This window comes from Procambarus clarkii, chromosome 7, assembly GCF_040958095.1.
Source record: "Procambarus clarkii isolate CNS0578487 chromosome 7, FALCON_Pclarkii_2.0, whole genome shotgun sequence".
Lineage (NCBI taxonomy): Eukaryota > Metazoa > Arthropoda > Malacostraca > Decapoda > Cambaridae > Procambarus > Procambarus clarkii.
Window position 1 is genome coordinate 5583591 of NC_091156.1, and position 27500 is coordinate 5611090.

General features: G+C 36.5%; 1 protein-coding gene across 1 annotated transcript in view; it reads left to right on the forward strand.

The window, feature by feature from the left end:
* LOC123753217 (homeotic protein ultrabithorax) overlaps positions 1-27500 on the forward strand; it is a 320469-nt gene that overhangs the window by 288734 nt on the left and 4235 nt on the right. Inside the window, 1 exon segment of the mRNA XM_069312265.1 lies at positions 26347-27500. This exon segment is cut by the window's right edge and continues 4235 nt beyond it. The gene's annotated coding sequence lies outside the window, so the exon portion shown is untranslated.

Genomic DNA, 27500 nt, shown 5'->3' on the forward strand with positions numbered 1-27500 from the left:
GAGAGCCAGAGCCAGAGAGAGAGAGAGAGCCAGAGCCAGAGAGAGAGAGAGAGCCAGAGAGAGAGAGAGCAAGAGAGCCAGAGAGAGAGAGTGAGAGAGAGAGAGCAAGAGAGAGAGAGAGCAAGAGAGCCAGAGAGAGAGAGCGAGAGAGAGAGAGAGAGAGAGAGCAAGAGAGCCAGAGAGAGAGCGAGAGAAAGAGAGACAGACAGACAGAGACAGAAAGACACACACACAACAAAAGAGGAGACAGAACAAAATTAAGGCAAGGAGAGAGAAGACAGAACAGAAACAACAGAGAGAGGAGAGAAATGAGAAATCATTGAAGAGAAGGGGAAGAGAAACACAAGATAAGAAAAAGATACAAGAAAAATATACAAGATAAAAATGACATAAATGAATACCACAAATATAAAAAGTAAAGGAAGAGAGGAGGAAAGGAGAGATTAAAAGACAAGAAAAACAGGAGAGAAACGTAAAAGAAATAAAAAAAAAAGGGACATTTGTGAGGAGAGAAAATAAAGAGACCAGAGAAGACCATATATCAAGAGTGTGAGGATAAAGACTTATATATTTTCTTAGTAGACATCCTCTGGCTCTTGTTGCCCCTCTTGTATACGAATTGTACTTGCAAGTTTTCCCTGAAAAGATATTAACAAAATTAATATTAATTATTTATTTATATAAATTACACACACAAACTTTATATATATATATATATATATATATATATATATATATATATATATATATATATATATATATATATATATATATATATATATATATATATATATATATATATATATATATATATATATATATATATATATATATATATATATATATTATATAATTTCGTAAACCTCACCCTGTAAACATTCATGTTTCTACATGTTAAACAAGCTACGAGGATGAGGGAAGGGGATGTTCCCTCCATGCTGGATATTATATTTACCAGGAAAGAGAAAGATATATTTATCATTCGGTACCTCCCTCCTTTGGTACCTCCCTTTTCCTCCTTTCAGTACCTCCCTCCTTTTACCCAAGTGACATGGTCACTTGGGTAAAAGTGACCATGTCTTTTTGGGAATAAAGTATGCAATGCATTATAATCTGGAAGAAAATGAGCTTGAAGCAGTTGAAAAACCTGACTTGTGGAGAGGTCATTATGGGGAACTCAGATATTTCCTTAAGGAATTTGACAAACACTTGCTGTTAGGACATGAAGTAAATGAGATGTATGTCAAGTTTTGTGAAATATATGATAATGGCACAACAAAATTTATACTAAAGCAGAGATGCAGAACTAGGAAAAAGGGAAAAATTGCCCAAACATACAAGCAATACAAAGATGCGAGAAACAACAATAGCAGTAAGGAGAGGGGCAGAAAGACTATGACTTTCGGTCATATTCAACAACACAAATATTATACACACACACACATTATTGGAAAAAATTGGAATTGGAATATTGGAAAAAATAATTAAAACTAAATGGGTAGAACACCTGGAGAGAAATGATATAATTTCAGACAGACAGTATGGTTTTCGATTTGGAAGATCCTGTGTATCGAATTTACTCAGTTTCTATGATCGAGCAACAGATATATTACAGGAAAGAGATGGTTGGGTTGACTGCATCTATCTGGACCTAAAAAAGGCATTCGACAGAGTTCCACATAGAGAGGTTGTTCTGGAAACTGGAAAATATTGGAGGGGTGACAGGTAAGCTTCTAACATGGATGCAAAATTTTCTGACTGATAGAAAAATGAGGGCAGTAATCAGAGGCAATGTATCGGACTGGAGAAATGTCACAAGTGGAGTACCACAGGGTTCAGTTCTTGCACCAGTGATGTTTATTGTCTACATAAATGATCTATCAGTTGGTATACAGAATTACATGAACATGTTTGCTGATGATGCTAAGATAATAGGAAGGATAAGAAATTTAGATGATTGTCATGCCCTTCAAGAAAACCTGGATAAAATAAGTATATGGAGCACCACTTGGCAAATGGAATTTAATGTTAATAAATGCCATGTTATGGAATGTGGAACAGGAGAACATAGACCCCACACAACTTATACATTATGTGAGAAATCTTTAAAGAATTCTGATAAAGAAAGAGATCTAGGGGTGGTTCTAGATAGAAAACTATCACCTGAGGACCACATAAAGAATATTGTGCAAGGAGCCTATGCTACGCTTTCTAACTTTAGAATTGCGTTTAAATACATGGATGGTGATATACTAAAGAAATTGTTCATGACTTTTGTTACGCCAAAGCTAGAATATGCAGCTGTTGTGTGGTGCCCAACAACAGAAGTTGGCCCATATCTTAAGAAGCACATCAACAAACTGGAAAAGGTGCAAAGACATGCTACTAAGTGGCTCCCAGAACCGAAGGGCAAGAGCTACGAGGAGAGGTTAGAGGCATTAAATATGCCAAAACTAAAAGACAGAAGAAAGAGGTGATATGATCACTACATACAAAATAGTAACAGGAATTGATAAAATCGACAGGGAAGATTTCCTGAGACCTGGAACTTCAAGAACAGGAGGTCATAGATTGAAACTAGCTTAACACAGATGCTAAAGAAATATAAGAAAATTCACTTTCGCAAATAGAGTGGTAGACGGTTGGAACAAGTTAGGTGAGAAGGTGGTGGAGGCCAAGACTGTCAGTAGTTTCAAAGCGTTATATGACAAAGAGTGCTGGGAAGACTGTCTCATCCTGTAACTACACTTAGGTAATTACACACACACAATATATATATATATATATATAATATATATATATATATATATATATATATATATATAATATATATATATATATATATATATATATATATATGTCGTACCTAATAGCCAGAACGCACTTCTCAGCCTACTATTCAAGGCCCGATTTGCCTAATAAGCCAAGTTTTCATGAATTAATGTTTTTTCGTCTACCTAACCTACCTAACCTAACCTAACCTAGCTTTTTTTGGCTACCTAACCTAACCTTACCTATAAATATAGGTTAGGTTAGGTTAGGTAGGGTTGGTTAGGTTCGGTCATATATCTACGTTAATTTTAACTCCAATAAAAAAAAATTGACTTCATACATAGAGAAAAGGGTTGCTTTATCATTTCATAAGAAAAAAATTATAGTAAATATATTAATTCAGGAAAACTTGGCTTATTAGGCAAATCGGGCCTTGAATAGTAGGCTGAGAAGTGAGTTCTGGCTACTAGGTACGACATATATATATATATATATATATATATATATATATATATGTCGTACCTAGTAGCCAGAACGCACTTTTCAGCCTACTATGCAAGGCCTGATTTGATTTGCCTAATAAGCCAAGTTTTCATGAATTAATATATTTTCTCTATTTTTTTTCTTATGAAATGATAAAGCTATCCATTTCATTATATAGGAGGTCAATTCTTTTTTTATTGGAGTTAAAATTAATATAGATATATGACCGAACCTAACCAACCCTACCTAACCTATCTTTATAGGTTAGGTTAGGTAGCTGAAAATGTTACGTTAGGTAGTCGAAAAAACATTAATTCATGAAAACTTGGCTTATTAGGCAAATTGGGCCTTGCATAGTAGGCTGAGATGTGCGTTCTGGCTACTAGGTACGACACATTATATATATATTTATATATATTTATTTTATATATATATATATATATATATATATATATTTATTTATTTATATATATATATTTATTTATATATATATATATATATATATATATATATATATATATATATATATATATATGTCGTACCTAATAGCCAGAACGCACTTCTCAGCCTACTATTCAATGCCCGGTTTGCCTAATAAGCCAAGTTTTCATGAATTAATGTTTTTTCGTCTACCTAACCTACCTAACCTAACCTAACCTAGCTTTTTTTGGCTACCTAACCTAACCTTACCTATAAATATAGGTTAGGTTAGGTTAGGTAGGGTTGGTTAGGTTCAGTCATATATCTACGTTAATTTTAACTCCAATAAAAAAAAATTGACCTCATACATAGAGAAAAGGGTTGCTTTATCATTTCATAAGAAAAAAATTATAGTAAATATATTAATTCAGGAAAACTTGGCTTATTAGGCAAATCGGGCCTTGAATAGTAGGCTGAGAAGTGAGTTCTGGCTACTAGGTACGACATATATATATATATATGTCGTACCTAGTAGCCAGAACGCACTTCTATGCCTACTACTCAAGGCCCGATTTGCCTAATAAGCCAAGTTTTCATAAATTAGTATATTTTCTCTAATTTTTTTCTTATGAAATTATAAAGCTAACCATTTCATTACGTATGAGGTAAATTTTTTTTTATTGGAGTTAATATTAATTTAGATATATGACCGAACCTAACCAACCCTACCTAACCTAACCTAACCTATCTTTATCGGTTAGGTTAGGTTAGGTAGCCGAAAACGTTAGGTTAGGTTAGGTTAGGTAGGTTAGGTAGTCGAAAAATAAATAATTCACGAAAACTTGGCTTATTAGGCAAATCGGGCCTTTAATAGTAGGCTGAGAAGTGCGTTCTGGCTACTAGGTACGACATATATATATATATATATATATATATATATATATATATATATATATATATGTCGTACCTAGTAGCCAGAACGCACTTCTCAGCCTACTATGCAAGGCCCGATTTGCCTAATAAGCCAAGTTTTCATGAATTAATATATTTTCTCTATTTTATTTCTTATGAAATGATAAAGCTACTCATTTCATTATGTATGAGGTCAATTTTTTTTTATTGTAGTTAAAATTAACGTAGACATATGACCAAACCTAACCAAACCTACCTAACCTAACCTAACCTATCTTTATAGGTTAGGTTAGGTTAGGTAGCCGAAAATGTTAGGTTAGGTTAGGTTAGGTAGGTTAGGTAGTCGAAAAAACATTAATTCATGAAAACTTGGCTTATTAGGCAAATCGGGCCTTGTATAGTAGGCTGAGAAGTGCGTTCTGGCTACTAGGTACGACATATATATATATATATATATATATATATATATATATATATATGTCGTACCTAATAGCCAGAACGCACTTCTCAGCCTACTATTCAAGGCCCGATTTGCCTAATAAGCCAAGTTTTCATGAATTAATGTTTTTTCGTCTACCTAACCTACCTAACCTAACCTAACCTAGCTTTTTTTGGCTACCTAACCTAACCTTACCTATAAATATAGGTTAGGTTAGGTTAGGTAGGGTTGGTTAGGTTCGGTCATATATCTACGTTAATTTTAACTCCAATAAAAAAAAATTGACCTCATACATAGAGAAAAGGGTTGCTTTATCATTTCATTAGAAAAAAATTATAGTAAATATATTAATTCAGGAAAACTTGGCTTATTAGGCAAATCGGGCCTTGAATAGTAGGCTGAGAAGTGAGTTCTGGCTACTAGGTACGACATATATATATATATATATATATATATATATATATATATATATATATATATATATATATATATATATATATATATATATATATATATATATATATGACTAGCTATCGTATGTGATGGGGATTTTTAGCATCATTTAGCTAGTTTTTTAACACACTCTCTAATCCCCTTCATATAGTCAAGCGTAGCTGCAAAATTCGGATGTATCTAAATATGTTAAGAATCAAAGAGGAGAATGAAGTAGTAATGATACTAAGAAGTCCACATCTCGAAGGATGGTAAGTCATACACGGCCATGTGATCTGTAGCCAGCACTGGTAAATTTCGGGTCATTATGAGGATATCCTCAAGAACACGAGAATTAGTAGCGTGATTGCAAAGCTCCAGGTACCTCCTGCCGGCAAATCTGAAGGGTCTAATGACTGGGCATTTAATAGTGGAGTACGTGAGATCATGACCCAGTTGCTGCTCACAGAACAAGACGTCCACCAAACTGTGCGACACAGTGGTGGTCAGGATCAAGTTGGGTTACCGTTACCTGTGACAAGTAGCTACAGAGTGACGGATCTTCCAATCCTGAGCACTCCAGGTGCAAACTCTGAGATGGAGCTGAGTCACGACCTCACACATTACATAATCGAATGTCCAGTCATTAGATCCTTCAGACTTGCCGGTATGAGATACCTGGAGCCTTTCAATAACTATTAACTCTCATGTTGTTTGTAACATCCTTTTAATGCATTCAATGTTTGCCAGTGCAGGCTTCTAATCACATGCCTATGTATGGCTAACTATCCTGAGTGATGATTTTTAGCATCACTTAGCTAGTTCTTGACACACACTGAATACCCCTTCATGCAGTCTAGGGCAGCTGCACAAATGCAAATGTGCGAAAATATGATACAAAATATCACCCAATCCCTCAATTCTGTAAACAAGAAAGGGTTGTCATACTGCACATTCTGCCTCTGTGAGATATTGATCTTAGTATCACATAGCTAGCTCCTGACACAAACTATATAACCCTTCATATCGTCTAAGGTACCCGCGTTTATTCCAGATAATCGTGAGAATGTTATTAAAATAAAAAATTGTCTCGCGGCTTGTTTTGTGTCTTTAAATGTATTTATCGGTTTAGACTGAAATCATACAACCCTATTCAGTCGAATTGGAGTGAACAGTGCAATGGTGTACTCGATGCGCCGCTTACTTTAGCCTGTACATAATTTATACCTATCGATATGTGATTTATGATTGCCAATACACACTATTTTCTGTTCGCGTGGAAGGTTGTTGGAACCTGCCTGTGTGGGGGGTGTCCTGCTGCAGGCTTTTTTGTTTTATCTCTTTTGTGTCAGTGCTTTTTGTGTAATATTTTAATGGAAGCGTGGAATTAAAACTAAGCTGTGCGTCTTAAGTCGTTATGTTTGGTATTCACGAGACTAGTCTACTTTTTTTTTTCCCCCCTAGTCTTCATTTTTCTTCTCCTGCAGTCCCTCCTATTTTCAGCATTTATTTCCTTTTGCCTTCTTTATCTCCTCATTCTCATTCTATTCCTCTCTCTCTCCCTTTCCATTTAATTTCACCACTGTATTCGCATTTCTTACACCTCCCACATCTCTACCTTACCTTTCCCACCATCATTCCTCATCTGAAGCTAGTTATTCCCTTCCTCTCATGTCGACTGACGAGAGAGAGAGAGAGAGAGAGAGAGAGAGAGAGAGAGAGAGAGAGAGAGAGAGAGAGAGAGAGAGAGAGAGAGAGAGAGAGAGAGAGAGAGAGAGAGAGAGAGAGAGAGAGAGAGAGAAAGAGAGAGAGAGAGAGAGAGAGAGAGAGAGAGAGAGAGAGAGAGAGAGAGAGAGAGAGAGAGAGAGAGAGAGAGAGAGAGAGAGAGAGAGAGAGAGAGAGAGAGAGAGAGAGTGGGGGAAGCATTCATAAGAGTTAGTTTGCTCAGCTCCCTCACCATGACGACAGTTTAATTGAAAGCAATAGGATAGAAGGAGGTTGGCTGAAGAACTGGTGGGGGCTAAGTCATCATATCTAATTACACCGGAAGGAATATTGAATAGTGATCAGTATATGGCGCCTGTGGATGCTAGTTAAGGAGGACCTCATTTTACTGTGTCCACGTGCGTGCATGGAGGTGATAAAGGTTACTTATGCTTATATGGCGAGGGATCGCCTCGTGCTGTGGCCTGAGGGATAGAAATAAAGAGATGTGGTAAGGGTAATTTATATGCTATAAAGAGGAGTGTCGAGGTAGATTGACCTATGTATGTCTTTATATCATTGTGTAGGTACATTGATCGATATATATGGTTTTCTACGCTTGTGGAAGACCTCATAAGTGGGACAATATATGTAGGGTGAATAATAAAGCATGATGAGATAAAGAGAGATTGTGAAAAGAAGGAAGGACTGTGGCTAGAGACATAATTAGAATAACCTCAAAAATATCTTCCCCCTCCAAAAAAAAGCTAATAGGTTAGAAGAAGAGGCATATTGAAAATTAAAAACACGGGTAGAAGAAAGAATAGAGCATAATTCAGAGAAAAAGCAACACGGCGCTGGGGAAAGGGGAGGTATGAAGGGAGGAAGATGAGAAAGGGAGGCAGAGGGAGGTCTGTCATGCAGATGGACGAGCATGGCATCTGATAGCCCTGGGGAAGCTTCAGACAGCTGATGTCACAATACCACCACCCTCTCCATCCCTCTCTTCATCTCCTGGTCTCTCTCTCTGTATTACTTATTTGATTTTGTTTAACATTCCCTTCCATATACTATCTCTTTCGCCCTCCACACCTTCTTACCTCTCTCCATCCTTGCTGTTTCCCCATATTTATGTCTCTCCACACTTTTTCTCTACATCCCTACACCCTTCCCTCAACCTCCATTATTTTTTGTTTTAACTTAGACTAGGCTTCATTAGGGCTGTCAATTAAATTACATAGTAAAACTGCAAGCAGGAGCTGTTATACTACCTCTGCTCATCTGAAGCCTGCTCCTTGAGACTCTCTCTCTCTCTCACACACACACACACACACACACTCATACACACACACACACAAACACACACACAAACACACACACACACATACTCTCTTTCACTTCACAAATTATCTAAAGAGTGGATTAAAGAAACTAAGCAATATGTCACTGAAGAGAAAAATGACAAATGAGACATTATCACAAAAAATGAATACATTAATTTTAGTGTCAAAAATATATATATATAATGAACTATGAAATAAAACAATGAAAGCCAGCACTATACACAACTTAAAATGTAAGATGTGACAGGAGCTCAAAAGATCCTTGAATCTGTACGCCAAATGAGTAAAGGCTTGATAAACGAGACTCAAGAATCGAAGCTATGCTTCCGCAGAAATACCTAGGTAAATACACACACATACACAGATACAAATACATCCACACACTGACTACATTTATAGTCGCCGGTGACGCACAGAGACATGCACCTATGCCCAACGCATTCCATTTAATCTAATTTATTATTATTTCGCCTCAAATTATTCGCACATCTGCGGGCTCAGGTGTTAGTCCACAGCTTGAATATGGACGCATCGTTTGATGGCATCGGCCAAATGTGTGCTACACGTTCGCTGCAATAATTAAGTCAATTACAAGCATTAAAACTATTTCTCTTCTCACTTGGGTGTGCCACGAAGTCGCTCTTAATCGCATCTCCTAATAAAAGTATATTGGCGGATAATTATAACTTAGTGAATCTTTGGGACGATGAGGAATTAGGGTGGTGTGGTTGTTATATATGGGGAGGGGCGGTGTGGTGGGGCGAGATGAATGTTGTGGTTGGTGGTGGTAGTTTTAATTGCTGGTATTTGGGGATTGTGGTTAGTAGCTTGTAGTTGATACTGTGATGGTGTGTATGGTCGGGGCTTGTTGTTGCTGGAAGCATACTTATGGAAATGATAGTAGCTATTGTTGTGATGGTTGTGTGGATTCTGATTGGTAGTTTCAGTGTAGCCTATGGGGGTGTAATGGTGGTGACTTGAGAGTATTGTGTAGGTGTTGAAAATATTGGTAGCTTTAGACTCTTGTTGTGATAGATTGGTTAGTGGTTTAGTGTAGTAGCTACTGTGTTTTTGGTGGCTATGGTAGACGTTGCACTAAGTTGTTGTTGTTTAGTTGGAGGTGGCTAGAGGCTTTTACTTTAGCGTTGTTATGGAAGTGGAGAGATAGTGATTTTTCTTGAGGTTATCTTGAGATGGTTTCTGGGCTTAGCGTCCCATCAGCCCGGTCCTCGACAAGGCCTCCTTTATCTTACACTCACCCCAGGAAGCAGCCCGAAACAACTGTCTAACTCCCAGGTACCTATTTAGTGCTAGGTAACAGGGGCACCAGGGTTATCTTCTTGAGGTTATCTTGAGATGATTTCGGGGCTTTAGTGTCCCCGCGGCCCGGTCCTCGACCAGGCCTTCACCCCCAGGAAGCAGCCCGTGACAGCTGACTAACTCCCAGGTACCTATTTACTGCTAGGTAACAGGGGCATTTAGGGTGAAAGAAACTTTGCCCATTTGTTTCTGCCTCGTGCGGGAATCGAACCCGCGCCACAGAATTACGAGTCCTGCACGCTATCCACCAGGCTACGAGACTGAAAGAAACATTTTGCCCATTTGTCTCCGCCTCCACCGGGGATCAAACCCGGAATCTCAGGACTACGAATCCGAAGCGCTGTCCACTCGGCTGATGGTTTGAGACTGTAGCTGATATGGAAAGAGTGGAGGCTGCATGTGTTGTTGTGGTGGGTGAGAGTTGTGACTCTTAAGATTGTTGTTGTTGTTGTGGTGTTGAAAATATTGTTGGCATTTAGAGGTTGTATGCTATTCTTAAAGGAGGCTTGAGGTGGTTGTTGTGGTGTTAGTGTTTGTGATGGGGGAGACGTAAATGCTGCCTTATAGACTACATGGAGTAAGGTTGCTGTTGTCGTGCTTTTGGTGGAAAGAGGATGTTGTTGTAGTAGTGATAAGTATGGCAGCATCTTTTTGTTGTTGATATACTGGGTAATACAATTGTTAGCTTGTTGTTGTGGATGTTGTAGATGTGGCGTGGACGTTTGTGGCTTGCGGTGAATCGGGAAATTTAGGGTTGCAGCACAGGTAGAGAGGACATCCCTCTGGCCATTTCGTTACGTAAGCGATTCTGCACTTAAATACCTTTGTTTTGTATATCATAAGAATTTGAGATTTCAAACACACATACACGCTCGCATGCACGCGCACTCACACACACACACACACACACACACACACACACACACACACACACACACACACACACACACACACACACACACACACACACACACACACACACACACACACACACACACACAAACACACACACACACACACACACACACACACACACACACACACACACACACACACACACACACACACACACACACACACACACACATGAGCCACAGGGACTTTAGAAATAACTTTTTCAGTGTCAGAGTAGATAACGAATGGAATGCATTAGGCAGTGATGTGGTGGAGGCTCACTCCATACATAGTTTCAAATGTAGATATGATTGAACCCAGTAGGCTCAGGAATCTGTACACCAGTTGATTGACGGTTGAGAGACGGTGAGTACACACACACACAAACACACACACACACACACACACACACACAAACACACACACACACACACACACACACACACACACACACACACACACACACACACACACACACACACACACACACACACACACACACACACACACACACAAACCGTTACTACGGCGATTAGGCTAATGCGTGATCGCCACTTGCTGGTCCTCTGGTCCTCCAAGCGAAGACGTACCCATGACGCATCTGATGAGCCTGTATCTCTCTTGCTATTTTTACCACTATGTATCCCCTGACGAGAGACCATTTACGTTCTATTTCATCACCTCTCCCTCCCCCAATTATTCATTTCCTACGTTACCTCTTGTTAATTACCTCTATCACCCTACTACCTCTGGTTCACTATCTTTCCGCAACCGCGTATTCCCCTCACCCCTTGCAGGCGAAAAGTCAAAATAACGTGGCTAAAGTAAGTTGACCAGACCACACACTAGAAGGTGAAGGGACGACGACGTTTCGATCCGTCCTGGAGCATTCTCAAGTCTATTGAGAATGGTCCAGGACGGACCGAAACGTCGTCGTCCCTTCACCTTCTAGTGTGTGGTCAGATCAACCCCTCACCCCTTCCTTCCCCAATTTTACCCCAACGTCTTCCCTCCTCTCCCCAACCTTCCTTCCTAACATTAAACTAAGCTCCCCCACTCTGTGTGCGCTCCCCATCCCATCCCTTCCCCTCCTTTCGCGCTCTACATCTATATGAACTTCATTATAAAAATTCCTTTCTCCCTCCATCTTGTACTATGACAGTCTGTTTGACCTGTTAGTTTTCATTCATGGTTCCCTAACGTCAATATTTCCATTAATCTCATGTCTCCTCGCTTAAGTCATGCTAATATTTTCTCAATCTTTGCATTTGTTTTATGAATCTGCATGAATTCATACCCGAGTCATATTGTCCATATCTACAGCGTATTATTCATACTTATAGCATATTGATACCAATATAAATTGACACTAACATCGTATATTGATATTAACATATTGATACAGTGGTATTATAATATCATAATATTACTGTATCGACATAGTTTTGCATCCTCATATTGATACCTTTATCATTTTGATACGATCATCATATTCATTTTATTCGATCATCATATTCATTTGATACGATCGTCATATTCATCCCATCGTTGTAACAGAAGTTTATATTAATTCCACGAGCTAGATATTTGACTTAACTCTGTACAAGAAAGAATCACCACCAGTAGTATTATGTATATAGACGCGCTGGGGGGTAATTTGTCTCTGTTTAATTCATGGAGGTATATACGAACACATGTCACTGGTGTGTACAACAAGCGCCGCTACTGTGAGCCAGGATCAGATATACTCGTTTTAAGGATTGTCGTTTTCTTCTTGTAAATTTGTTTACTCTTACGATTGATGAGTTTCCATCTGTTTCTCAGGTAACAAAACAACTAACGTGGGTACGAATTAAGTTTATTCGTGGATGTTTTTTTGTTTTTAAATTTGCTGAATATATTTTGATTTGTTTAATGATTATGATCAACTGAACATTACTGCCTGCAAATGTCAGTAAGAATTAACTTTAGTTTATTCGTGTATGCTATCTTTACAACTTGATTTATTTGTTTAATGATTATGATCATTTAAAAAATGCTGCCTGTAAGTGCCAGCTTGAGAGCATCGCCAGGTGGATAGTAATTGAAGATTCAAGACTGATATAGAAACGCAGGTCAGACGGCACAGCATTTAACTGTCTAACTTTGCTCTGCGCAGGGTAGCGCTCCAAGCTAGTCATGGTGTGCCATTTTGTAGAATTTTTGTCACATTGAATGCAATATATAGTTTAAGAGCTGCCTGGAGACCTGCCTGGGTTTCATGTTTTCATGTGGCTACATACAGCTGATAGTTATCGTGACGTGGGATTTGCAAATGTCTTAGCTGTTTATTTATTGCTTTCTAAATCGGGATAATCCAAAATTTTGCTGAGCTGTTTTCTTTCGCTTCGTTCATATATATATATATATATATATATATATATATATATATATATATATATATATATATATATATATATATATATATATATATATATATATATATATATATATATATATATTATATATATATATATATATATATATATATATATATATATATAATATACATATATATATATATATATATATATATATATATATATATATATATATATATATATATATATATATATATATATATATATATATATATATATATGAGGACTATCTGTCTCTGGAGGCATATTAAGGCTAGTATAGTTTTGTCATGAAAATTGTCCAGGACTAAAGTACTCTCGCAGTGTATATAAACGCCGAGAAGCTTGGGTACTCAACTAGAAAAACAGCCTTGTTGGAACGGTAGTATAGGGAGAAGTGCATATTTCGAAGCGGTACTCGCTGTAAGGCGTGGAAACATCAATAATACCTCGGAATGCAAGTGTGATTTAATTAATTTTTCATATCATCAATTAACAATAACTTCTAAATCATTGCAAAAAATTACAATGTATCCAATAGGTTATGCTTAATTTGTCGTGCCCAGTCATATATCATGCCGAGAGTCACCGTCAGTGATGTCCCCGCTAGCAGGCCGTCCGCCACAAGAACTGACTGTTCACTCACGTTCTCTTGATGTCTTCCCTTATCCCCCCCACCTCCCACTCCTTACCCTCCCACCTACTCACACCTCCCAAGCTCAAACGTTCAAGTTGAAAAGATGAAATTCGTTCAGTCCTATAAATTGCATATTTGTAACTCATTGTAACAAAAATTCAGAAAAATCTTTTTCTCACGGGATGAAAGAATATATATCATTGTATAAAACTGTAAAAAAAAATTAAAAGAAAAAACGTTTTAATTGGGTAATTTAGTAATTTTATATTAGCAAAACACAATTCAGTACCGAGTTGTACGAAACATAATGAAATTTCTAACATGAGCGGCGCGCGGCGGAGGAATACACAGGGGGCGTGGTCACGCATGCGCAGTTAATGGTCGGGAACATGGCCGCCATAACTTCACTTTATGGTTTGTTTTGATGGCACGATGTAGTAAAATCCACGCTCTCTACCATGTGCTCCAAAGGAATATCAGGGGTTCTCCCTTCATTCTCTCTCTTTAAGGTCAATGTCATCCACGAGCTCGGGACAATTTGAGTTTTATGGCCGGTAATGGTGATGAGCGCGAGTGTTTTAGCGCTAGATACGACGCTCAGCAGCCACTGCAAATTGGCTGATTACTATCTTTATTGCTTGTTAAGTTACTCTTAAACACACACGTTAGCCGAGATTCGCACACTCTTCACACAGGTTTTATAGACCAAGGGGGAAGGGACCTTTTTTTTTATTTTGTTTTATTTTTAGCTTGCTGGTTAAGATCTCATCACTACGGGGCAATTGTTGGGGTCAGTCCCTTCGTGGCGTAATGAAGTGTTGAGGAAGTCTGCTTCTTGGACAATGAAGGACTTATGGTCTATTATGCCTGGTACCTAGCATAATAGACCATAAGACTTTCTTGTGGGTGATAACAGCGGAAGAGGGAAAAAATATAGACGCTGTGAGGCTTATATTGTAAGCTTACTCCTAAGCTGATTATGGCTACCTACTGCGTCTTTTTGTCCACTTTTATTATTATTTTAATTATTATTATTATTATTATTATTATTATTATTATTATTATTATTATTATCATCGTTGATATTTTATTGTGAATAAGAGCTGCGATAATTGCTAATAACAAAGATACCGTGAAGGTTTTCAGCCTTCATAGGGATTTCAAGCAAAGGAAACTGATATTAACCTAGATCGGTTTTGGTAAATAATTATATTTATGCTCCCATGGGGGAAAATGATGTTCAGTCTAAAGCTAGAAATCAATATGCTTAAAGGAAATTACTGGAAAATATTTTTTATTTTTAAATTTCTTCATCGGGTAAATTTCACGCCGTTTCGGCAGTGTGTATGTCAAGGTTTAGCCTTAGTTTTGGGGCAAATCACTTTGCTTGCGTCAAAATTAGCCACACCTATGAGGCGAAGCAAGGTTTCAAATGCTTTAATTTCATATCTCCGATGATGATAGTTGTAGCGTACGAGCATCAGGTATGTTTGTAGTTGTGGAGCCAAGATTTGGCGGGGAGAATGCCGCCAAGTCGGGGCTGTGAGGAAGTTCCTGCCGTCGCCGCCGCCGCCAGTGGCGCCGCCTCTGCCCTAACACACCGCCGTTAGCCTCACGCCAGCCTGCTGTGAGTGGGCCCGTTTCCCAAACCGCAAATTCCGCAGTTTGTCGACCTGTGTGATCCGATCCTAAGCCTAAACCCACCAGAAACTCCTGTAATAGCACCCAAACCGCACCCTTTAATCCACCACACCCGCCAGAAACTCTGGTAAATAGCTTCGTCACCCGCACCTCAAATGCATTGAGTCATCGACGCCAAATCCTGTGCTTTCGCCACAGAGATGGAAAGTTCATAAGCATATCAGTTGATTATAACGATGGACCCGACTACCCGAGCAGAGGGGAATGGGGTGGGGGCAAGCTCCATAGCTTGCCTTTGACAACGGACAATGGAGCGACAGTAAAATGTGCGAGTCAGGGTGATATAATGGAACCGAAAAAATACGTCATCCCTTCGTAGTCGAGCATTTTTACCACAATGAATGGTACCTGCCCTCTGATGCATTGTCTGATCCATTGTGCAGGTAATCTGAATAACGGGATTTTAGTCCTAATTTTACACCTCGGTGGCATGCAAATAGGTAATGTCACCTCTGTGATATAGCACTTGCCCATGTCCACTAGGTGGTATAGTAACTACCTCATGTCACCTTGCTAGCATAGGACTACTTCTTGTCACATAGGTAGCACAGCACTAAGATGTTAACTAGGTGGAATAGGACTAGCAATTGTCAACTATAGCTCCTTGCTCATGTCAACTAGGTAGTATCGCACTTACTCATGTCAACTAGGGGTATAACACATGTTCATGTCAACTAGGTGGTATAGTTTGCAGATGTCAACTAGGTAGTATAACACTTGCTTATGTCAAGTAGGTGGCATAGCACTTGCTCGTGTCACCTCGGGCTATGAGATCATGAGCCTCACACACACAACCATAACAAACGGCGAAGTAGCGCCAAGTGTTAGAGTATACAGCAGGTACATCTAGATAACATGTGAGTACAGCTAGAATTGTTCAAGATAACTTCTTAATACACTTGCCATTCTTTTTAGATAACATTAGAAAATAACTTAACATTATTTCATATTACATCGAAGTGTAACTAGCCTTATTCTAAATCATTCCTTTAAGCAGCAAGTATTTTGCCTGATTACGATTGGATATAACAGAAGAACAATGCGGTTACAAAATACAAGAAGACATGCGGATACAAGAAGAATTAAAAGAAACATTATAATTGATAACACTGCTGTTATACAGCAAATATTAATTATGATAATCTTCATAACTTTTTCTGTATTATTTTGAGGAATGCATTATATTTTACATAGTGAACCCTTTATATATATATATATATATATATATATATATATATATATATATATATATATATATATATATATATATATATATATATATATGAGGTGGTATACGGTATATATGGTATAGACGGTATATAAATATATTTATATAAAACCAAGTACAATTTGGTTGTAATTGATTGTACTTGGTTGTAACAAAGTAAAAATTTGTTACTCAAAGTAACATTATGACGTTAAAAATGTTTATATACCAGTTTGAGTGTTTGTGTTATCACAAAATTTAACAGAGATATTATGCTGCAAATGTGTGTGTGAGTGTGTTTGTGTGTGTGTGTGTGTGTGTGTGGGCGCGTGTGTGTGTGTTAAATTACATACACAGGTGGTGGTAGAATTTAGGAGTTTCCTGGAAGGAGTTGAGCTAGACAGAGCGATTAATTCCATAGTAGATATATCGCCTTTTACTCTTGGGCCGTCAGCTGGGGCGAGATGTATCACCCCGTCGGCCGCCAGTCTTCTCAAAGGCTATTGAAAGAAAACTTGGACCGAAAAAGATTATAAGTGTTTTTTTTCATCTGTAGGAGAGACAGACATAAACTGGATAACGGAACAAGGAGATAGGAAGAGACACGAAAATGCGTCAGAAAGAATACGGTATTGAAAATTATGATCGTTGAATATAGTATTCATGTGCAGTAATAACACACGAAATGTTTATTAGAGGGAAAATTGGGTAATAAAATATACAAAATTTCGTATTTAAAGAGGTGTCACAGAAGATCCCCGATTCAATTTTGGTTCTGAACTATGACATTCGGCCTTCTGGTAGGAGCATTGTATTGATTGCAGCGTCGCAGCTGATAGCGGCTGAAGAAAATACTCGGGGTTTGAAGTAGATTATATAGATTTGTGTTTCCCAATATTTTATCAGCTGTTATTTGCTCGGCGAGTTGCAAGAAGAGTGCGGAGGAAGTTTATTGGTATAGTCTCGTGGAACGATGAACTCAAAGCTAAGTCAAATCCGTCTTTTACGTCTCTGAAATCATTTTGGTGTTGAGAGCTACAACACGCACACCGTCGCACCTTCCCAGCGCTCTCCGGCGTATAACAATGTAAAGTGCGGCATGAACGTCCCCAAGAGTTATTTAAACACACTCGCTGGTGACTGGTTTGCCAAGTTGTCCCTCCTTAGTCCGTAGACATTACTCCCTGTATTCACTTGGGGTGAGATGTGACTTTTAGTAACACATAGGTGACTCTTGTTACAAGCTATGTATCCTTTCAAATCCCCTCATCGCTAGGGATGCTGTTTGAATCCAAATGTTCTTAGGTGTGATAATATACATTAAAATCGTTCATAGCTAGTTCTTGACACAAACTATGTAACCTTTCATGTAATTTAATTCAGCTGCTTTAAAACGTTTATAAACAATTTTGTTTATTCTGGTGTTGCTGATTTGTTTTAAATATATATTTTTTTCGAATTTGAGGGCTTTTCATATTTTGATTAATTAAAGTAGATATACCAAATATTTACATATACTATTCCTTTCTTGTTTATATATATATATATAAATATATATATATATATATATATATATATATATATATATATATATATATATATATGTATATATATATATATATATATACATGCGGAAAATCCACAGAGAAATATGAAATGAGGTGAACGTTTCGGCTTGTCTGGTGTTGACAAAGGCTTTAACAAGCCGAAACGTTCACCTCATTTCATATTTCTCTGTGGATTTTCCGCATATATATATATATATATATATATATATATATATATATATATATATATATATATATATATATATATATATATATATATATATATATATATATATATATACATATATATATATATAGTCATATATATCGCAGTCTAATTATTCTCCCGTTTATACTAAAAGTAACAAAAATCCATCCTGACGTTCGAAAATATATTCATCGTGATGTGTACCTCGCTTCTCGGTGTATATACACTTGAAAGTTTACATTAGCTCTGGTCTCTAAGGCTACCACAAGTGGTTACCTGTAAACACTTGTGTTAGCCTTAACCCCTCTAAAGAAAGGTAGGCTGTTAACACTTAACCAAACCGCGCTAACAATACTTAACGCTCTTCACCAGCATTCTTATTTTAGATCTTCCAAATGTTTTTGTAACTCTTGATCGCAACCTTGTAACGATCTGCGTAACGCTCTGTGTACCCTAACTTGTACCCACATCACAGCATTGTTACTTTAATTTTTGAAGGACAATTTATTAATAAAATATACAATGCATTGTTAATATTTGTAAATTCCTTGAGTTTAGGTTAGATACTGCATTATTATTATTAATATTATTATTATTATTATTATTATTATTATTATTATTATTATTATTATTAAATTAATATTAATATTATTATTATTATTACTATCATTATTATTATTATTATTATTATTATTATTATTATTATTATTATTATTATTATTATTATTATTATTAATTTTCGTGTAATTATTATGAAATATTTGTGGTGAATAATTTTTTTTTTTACTAGCCTCATTTGGAACAATGTTTACTTATAAATTTATTGAAGTTTACTCTCCTCAGTGACCCTTGTGTCTGCTTTATGCCAAGAATTAATTCAGGTTTAAGGTTTTCATTTTAATCTATGAAAATGATCGCGTTACAGAGGTGACAGCTCTACTTGTTTACAGTTGACAAGTTATATTAAAGAATCACAATTCCTTTTGTGCTCTCAGTTATTTATGATGTTCGTTTTAAGAGCTTTAGCCCCATCTTTCGTTAATCTCATCATGCTAGTTCATACAGTGTATATAATTATTAGCATGATTATTACTTTGTTAATTGTGTTTATGCTAGGAGGCTGTTACCGTCATTTTTACTCATTACTATTAGTATCGTTATTTTCGTATTATTTATTATACTTATTTCAATTTTAATCACCATTTCTTCTGTAGTTGCTTAGGTTTACCTTTTTATTATCGTATCGTTACGCATGCCACGGATACGTATCTCCTGAGAAAATTTAACTAATTATTAATATTTTCCTCAAGGAGACTTGACAGTATAGTCATCTCCTGTGTGTCGCAGAGCCGGGGATACACCGAGAGGTGTACCCTGCTTTTCGGTGTATATACACTGAGATTTTACATTAATATTGAGCTCAGAATTATAGTAAACTTGCTACTTGGTCAGTAAGCACAAATTGATGGTGGTCTTAATGACCCTATTGAGGATGATATGCCTTAAATCCATCAACAACTCAAAGTGCCATTGAAACTAAACCCACATTGAATTGAATTATTAATTTAAAATTTTCCTTTTGAATATTGAACAAAGTTCTTTCCTTGTTTCCCCTCACTGTGCTTATTGCAAGGCAGAGTTGCAGTCACTCTGTTCTAAAGCCGGATGGGTATACTTGGTACTTATTGAATATCTTTATGTTATTACTCATTTGCAAGTGTCAATGCAATTTACAAGTATTACTGCACATTTACAAGTGTCATTACACATTTATAAACGTTGTTACATAACGCTAGTAAAGTGTTATTACACATGCGTTATTACACATTTATAAGTACAGTATTACTTCATAATTACAGAAGTTATTATACATTTACAAGTGTTATTATACATTTTCCAGTGTTACTCACATTCACAAGTTTAATCACATATTTATAAGTATAATCATACATTTATAGGTATAATCACACATTTATAAGTGTTAATACATTTACAAGTATTATCAGACATTTACAAGTGTTAATGCATTTACATGTACGATCGCACATTTACAAGTACTATCACACATTTACAAGTGGTATTATATATTTACAAGTGATATTACAAATTTACAAGTATTATTATATATTTACAAGTGATATTACACATTTACATGCATTATCACACATATTACAAGTGTTATCACACATTTACAAGAAGTTTCAATTGAAGTGACAAATGCTTTGGATTGCACCTTGATACCAAAATACCTTCCATATGTGTGCATTATTTGGGATGAGACAAATGTCGACATTCCTGTATTGATGCAAAAGGGAAGAAGCATCTAATCTAAGCATGTGTCATCTCATGTTTTGGTGATTCATTATTGAGGGATTGTTTAGTGCAGAGAGCGTACATTTTGTGGACTTTGAAAGAGGTATTTAGACCAGTCCTATTTCTTCTATAGTGTACATAGACCAGTCGCTTCTCTTCTGTGGTGCATTTAGGCTAGTCACATCTCTTCTGTGGTGCATTTAGGCTAGTCACATCTTTTCTGTTGTGCAGATATGCCGGCCACATCGTTTCTCAGAGCATTTAGATCAGGCACATCTCGTTTGTGATACATTTAGACCAGTCACATCTATTCTGAGTGCATTTAGACCAGGCTCATCTTTTCTGTGGTGCATATAGACCCTTCACATATCTTCTGTTCACGTGTTGACCAGCCGTACCACTTCTGTTATAAATTTAGACCATCAACATTCTTATGCATTTACACCAGCCACATCTCTTCTGTGGTGCATATTGACGAGCCACATTTTTTCTTCTGTTATCCGTTAGACCAGCCATACTTCTTTCTGATGTATATAAACTAGAGATATCTGTTCTGTGGTACATACATAACAGCCACGTCGTTTCTGTTGGGCATTTAGACAAGGCACATCTCGAGTGTGTACGTTGCTCTAGGTTTGGCGTTTGTTTGGGGATCACGTTTGCGTCTAACAATTTTAGGAAAACCCATGGAAACAATACACAAATTCCTAATTATTATTATTATTATATAGGCCCAGAAGGGACCGAAAGTTAGTCACTTTGTTTTAAATTTCATATATGTGGGATTGGGTTATTTATTATTATTAATATTTTGATTTTGTGTTATTATTTTTTACATTAGTTTTAAAATTAGTAGTAGTAGTAGTATTGTTGTTAGTATTCTTTTTAGTTAGTTGTCTTTTCGTCTTAATCGTTATTAAGTTGTCTTCTTATTTATATTATTGATTTTAAATTTATTTTGTGCCACTTCCTCACTGCCTTCCAAATCTCTACCTGTTCTTTCTTTGTCTTTTTTCCTCTCTTCCTTATCGTTATCTTAGTGTTCTCGTTCTACATTATGTTAAACGTCATAGTCACTGTTTTTTAAATGTCACCTTTATTGTTTTTAAATGTCATAGTTATTGAACTGGTTCTACATTCTTTTCTCTTAAATGCCACTTGCACTCGGACAAGCTGACAGAAAATGAACAGAAGAGAAGGGAGAGGGAGTGTGAGTGGAGTGGTGGGGGGGGGGGGAATAGCCTCAAGTGTTTATATTGGGTCCCCTAGACATCCATCTCTCTCTTCTCCTCCTCGCGTCCCCGAAAATATATCAGCGTGAACGCCCACCCAGCATCCAGCATCCCGGGTATACATATATTTTTATTTGGGCTGTGTATATCGTTCCCGTTTGGCGGGGATTGGGAGGGAGGGGGAAGGGGAGTCTAGGGCATCGGAGGAATATACTTCTGGTAAACAAGCTCTGCTATATATCACTCCGGAACGTGTCTTATTGGGAGACGGTAGTCGTTGAGGTCTGGCCACTTGTTTGCGTTCTATAATTTTTTGTGGGTAACACCCCCCCCCTTCTCCCCACTCCCAAATGTTCCTCCCTTAACCTCCAATTCCTAAGCCCCCCCCCTCCGCGTCACCGACCTCCCTCCTCCTCTCCTCCCTTTCAACATTTTATGTTTCCCTTGGAGTCTTTTTTTTTTGGGTCCTAGGTAACCATGGAGTTGCTTGTGTGTTCGTGTTGATACGTGTCTTTGCCTCTAAAAGCAAGCCAGTTTGCTCTCAATGGTCAGAGCTGCTCAGAGCAGAGCGAACTAGAAAAAAATGACGATTTAATTGATAAGACTTCTGATGGAAATTAATTGAAATGTAAAAGGTAATAGAGGTAACACTCTGAGAAAATGGCTTATGAAATACAAATAAGCCAAAAGCATGTTGTTTAATACGTAAGAAACTGGAATAGTAAAATATGCTATTTGCCCTTATATGGAGGACGACGGTTGGATGTTTTAACTAGTATTGGAGAGCGACAGTTGGATGATTCACACGAATACAACTGTAACTATCCTACTTAATATGACAAATTTTTTTTGTATAATTACTAAAAATAAACACACGGCAAGACCATAAAATTCCTCCAAGGCTTAAAAAACACACGATATATGGAATTATTTAGAGATCTAAATATGAGCAAAATTTCCATGACAAATAAACAATTTAAACATTAAATAATATTGCAGAGTATGTGTAACACTAAGTAACATGAAGGCCTGGTCAGAGACCGGGCCGCGGGGGACGTTACTCCTCGGTTTTATCGAAAGGTTATTAATAACGTGGATGAAACAAGTAGCCCAACCCACACATCTGAAATGAATGTCACATATATTTCATTGTATATATGTGTGGATTAGGTTATTTACTAAATAGTATTCCCCCTGGAAGTAATATTTCACATAAGCCAAGTAGCAAATGTCACACCTGTGTTTAATATTGGTAATACTATATACAATTGTAATTTACTAAAATGTATTATTTGTCGTGTATTAATGAAATGTAGCATATCGAAATGCTGTGACTCAAATTATTATCACCTGTAATCATCTTTTTAATGATATATAATATGGTGCGTCACTACTAATAGTAGTCGGCTGATAGCCTAGGTATGGTAAAAATGGTAAAATTTCGTTTAATATGACTTATTTTTTGTTCTCTCACTCTCTCTCCCTCTCTCTCATTCTCTCTTTCTCTCTCACTCTCTCTCTCTCTCTCTCTCTCTCTCTCTCTCTCTCTCTCTCTCTCTCTCTCTCTCTCTCTCTCTCTCTCTCTCTCTCTCTCTCTCTCTCTCTCTCTCTCTCTCTCTCTCTCTCTCTCTCTCTCTCTCTCTCACTCTCTCTCTCTCTCTCTTTCCCCTTATCCTAAGAACCTTTAATGTCAGCAAGATTTCTCTTCGTCATAAACGCTTAGAGAGACATAGAGGCAGCGCCCTTAGAGAAGGAGGTGGAAGGTCTCACAAGATCTATCCAACAATTCCATTTCGTTAAGAAAACAGCTCATACATCTTGTCCTGTCTGTTGCTCTTACGAGTCAAATACATTTTCTAGAACCCCCAGCCCCCCCCCCCCTTACACACTCAAAAAACAAGGATGAGGGGGAGTAGTAGAGGAGAGGAAGAGGGGAAGGTAAAAACATCAGGGGAGAGAGGAAAAGTGGAAGATAAATATGAGGGGAGTTTAGTGATCATTAGCAGTTCGTCTACTGGAAGGTTTTGTGTATTTTCTCCAAGTTATTATTTATATTAATGCATATTAAGGCAGCTTTATAATAATACTAATTATTATTATTATGGCATTACTTCTTATTATATTTGAAATATTCTTATTATAAGCAAAATACCAAATTTGTTATTTTTAAACAAAATATTAGTTTTTATATTCCTATAATATGTTTGTATATACAATATATTATTATTATTATTATTATTATTATTTCTGACTTGCCACTTCCCTCCCCCCCAAAAAAAATCCAATAGGTTACCAATCATTACTTCAGTTATGCGCAATCGATCATTTCATTTAAACTAAAAATACTTAAGATTAGATATTAGCTTTTAGCTGCCTTCTACTGAATACTGAGGCGAGCACAGTATGCCCCTCGCAACCTTTTTTTTTTTCTATATCTGTAGAGCATCCCACTGTACTGGTGAGAATCTATAACACTTTTGTGTGATAAAACTGCGATCACCTCCCAATAGGTCAGTGTAAGGATTTGAATAGGGAGTATTTTGCCACCAATATGGATGCCCAATATAAACGGCTGAGAGGCAGGGCATGAAGAGCTAGATCTCACTCCCCTATAGCCACTGATAGGTAAGCCCCTTACCACCACCCTCTTCACTTTCATCCCCACGACTCAACACCCTAACCTACCCATTCATACCTTACCTCCAACCCACTCTTGCCATCAAAATCCCCCTTCCCTTCCTGTAGACTTCCTGAGTAGATTACCTGTTATATCAGTGACCTACCACTGCATATGCAACCACCTCGACCTCATTCCCATTCACCTGCAATTCCCCACCCACATCCAATCCCCGCCCACATCCTCCTGCAATCCCTATCCACCTCCACTTGCAGTTCCCACCCACCTGTCCATTCCACCCACATCTATAACCACCTAGTCTATAACCACCTTTGAACTACGTCCATATTTAAGTTCAAGTCGGGGACATTTTTAATTGCTTAGAAAATACATAATATTTTCGTAATGTGAAATATAATAATTCATCGTGTCAGGAGGAACAGGTAGCCAGTGTATTAGGCTTATAGCGAGGTCCCCCCACTCAAGGTCGAATTACTGACCCCTCCCACCCAGTAGGTAACCCCCATAAAAAGTTGACTGACGTCTGGGTACCTATTTGCTGCTAGGTGAACAGGCGTATTAGGTGATGGGAAACAAATAATATTGTCCCGTTCGGGATTCGAACCCGGAAATCCTAATTGTGAGTCAAGAACAAAACCAACTGCACTATCGTGTATAGGGACCACTTCTACTTACTCAGCCACGATCACAATATAATAAATTATTATTATTATTATTATTATTATTATTATTATTATTATTATTATTATTATTATTATTATTATTATCATTATTATTATTATTATTATTATTATTATTATTATAAATATTACTTTTGTATATATCATTAAGTTATTATTATAAACATATTTAATATTTAATTAATTATTATTATTATACCCAATTACTATTGATGGGATTTTTTATTTTAATTAATATTGTTAACATTTGTATTATAGTTTAATATCATTTCTTATTTATTATTATTATTGTTATTATTATTATCATTATTATTATTATTATTATTATCCTTTATTTTTTATTAACATTATTTATTGTATTTGTATTATTATATTTTCATTATCAATATTCATTGTAGTTTTTATTATTGAATATAATTATGGTTAGTTTTTATTTATTTTATTATTATTTTATTGTCATTGTGGTTGTTTGTGCTGTTAATATTGTTATTGTCGTTATGACCTTCATTCCAATTGGTAATATTAGTTACATTATTGATATTGTCTTCATAGCTGTTTTTATCTTTTTCATATATATAGTAAATCAATATTTTGTTCTTTATTTTGACTTTTATTATTAATATTATATATATATATATATATATATATATATATATATATATATATATATATATATATATATATATATATATATATATATATATATATATATATATATATATTATATATATATATATATATATATATATATATATATATATTTATATATACCCCATCATTTCTTTAAGAAATACAAATTTCGTTAATGGTTCACTTTGAAACTTTCTATATAAAGTAAATTAACAAAGTAAAACAAAGTAAAATAAGAACTTAGACTAAGAAATGTATCATTTTAAGTAATATTCAGCTCCAGGCATGTTAATATTGTAAAATTAACGTTATTAACATGGAACTCAGAGTATGTTAATATTGTAATATTAACATTGAGCAGATATTACTGCCTTTCGTTTCTGTCATGATATTAACCTTGTTTTCCTTGGTGTCGTTTCTGTGTGCGTGAAGAAGATGGGAGAGATGCATGGGAGAGAGGAGAAGGAGGAAGAAGATTGAAGATGAGGAGATGGACAAGGATTAGTTGGAGGCCCATGTGAAGGAGGAGCATGAAGACCATGAGAAGAAGGGAGGAGGAGTAGGAGGAAGAAGACGAAAAGGAGTAAGAGGAAGACAAATAGAAGGGTGAGACACTCGAAGAGAATAAGGACTAGTAGAGGAGAAATAAGGAAATAGCGTCAATTGGATGCAATTATTTAATAATAGTAGAGAAGTGCAGAAGAATGAGCAGATAAAATGAGTCTAAAATGTACCAAAAATGGCGGAATGAAAGCCACTCATGAAAAAGCCATAAAAATAATCATAAAAATTAATATAATGAACCAAAAAAAAAATCCTTCAAATTTGGATCTTCCTTACCTCCCATCCATCCACCCAGACCTGGGCAGGGACGCAGAAGTTACTGTTTAAGAGTAATTAGGACTACTTAGCTCTTTTCTCTGTATGCTAATAAAGATATAATTACACGTCTTAAGGTTAGAGGTCCTTGGTGAAAAGCGGCCACAGAGCGTCACTTGCAGCGATGAAGAGCTAGGAAAAAATGCCAGCAGATCCAGAATTTAACACAAACAATTATTTAGAGGCTAAATGTAGACTAATCTGGGACTTTGAGACCTAGATAGGAAGACTGCTTTGGCTGGTTCTCTGACGTTGCAGTGATCGTAGGAGAGGTAGACGAGGTGCAGGAGGCGTAGTAATAGTACTAGCAATCGTAGATGAGTAATTAGGAACCGGAGTAGATGTGTTGTGAGGATGAATGGCACCGAGAGCGAAGAATTATGGGCATTGTTTGAGAGGGAGCCGGAGGTGTATTATATACAGATATAACATGAGTATACGATGAGCAGTAGTAGCTGTAGTAGTAAAAGTAGGAGCAGTTGATAGTAGTGTAAGTAGTAAAGGTGATAGTAAGAGTAGCGAGAATAACGGGTAGAAAAAGTTAGCGAACAATGAGACCATTTCAGATGAAAGGGCAAGTGGGAGGGGGGGGGGAGGAGGGAGGGTTAATAGGTAATATGGTAGTAGACGTGTTTTAATTATTTGTTTATTTATTATATTATTATTATTCCTACTATTATTGTTGTTGTTGTTGTTGTTATTATTATCAT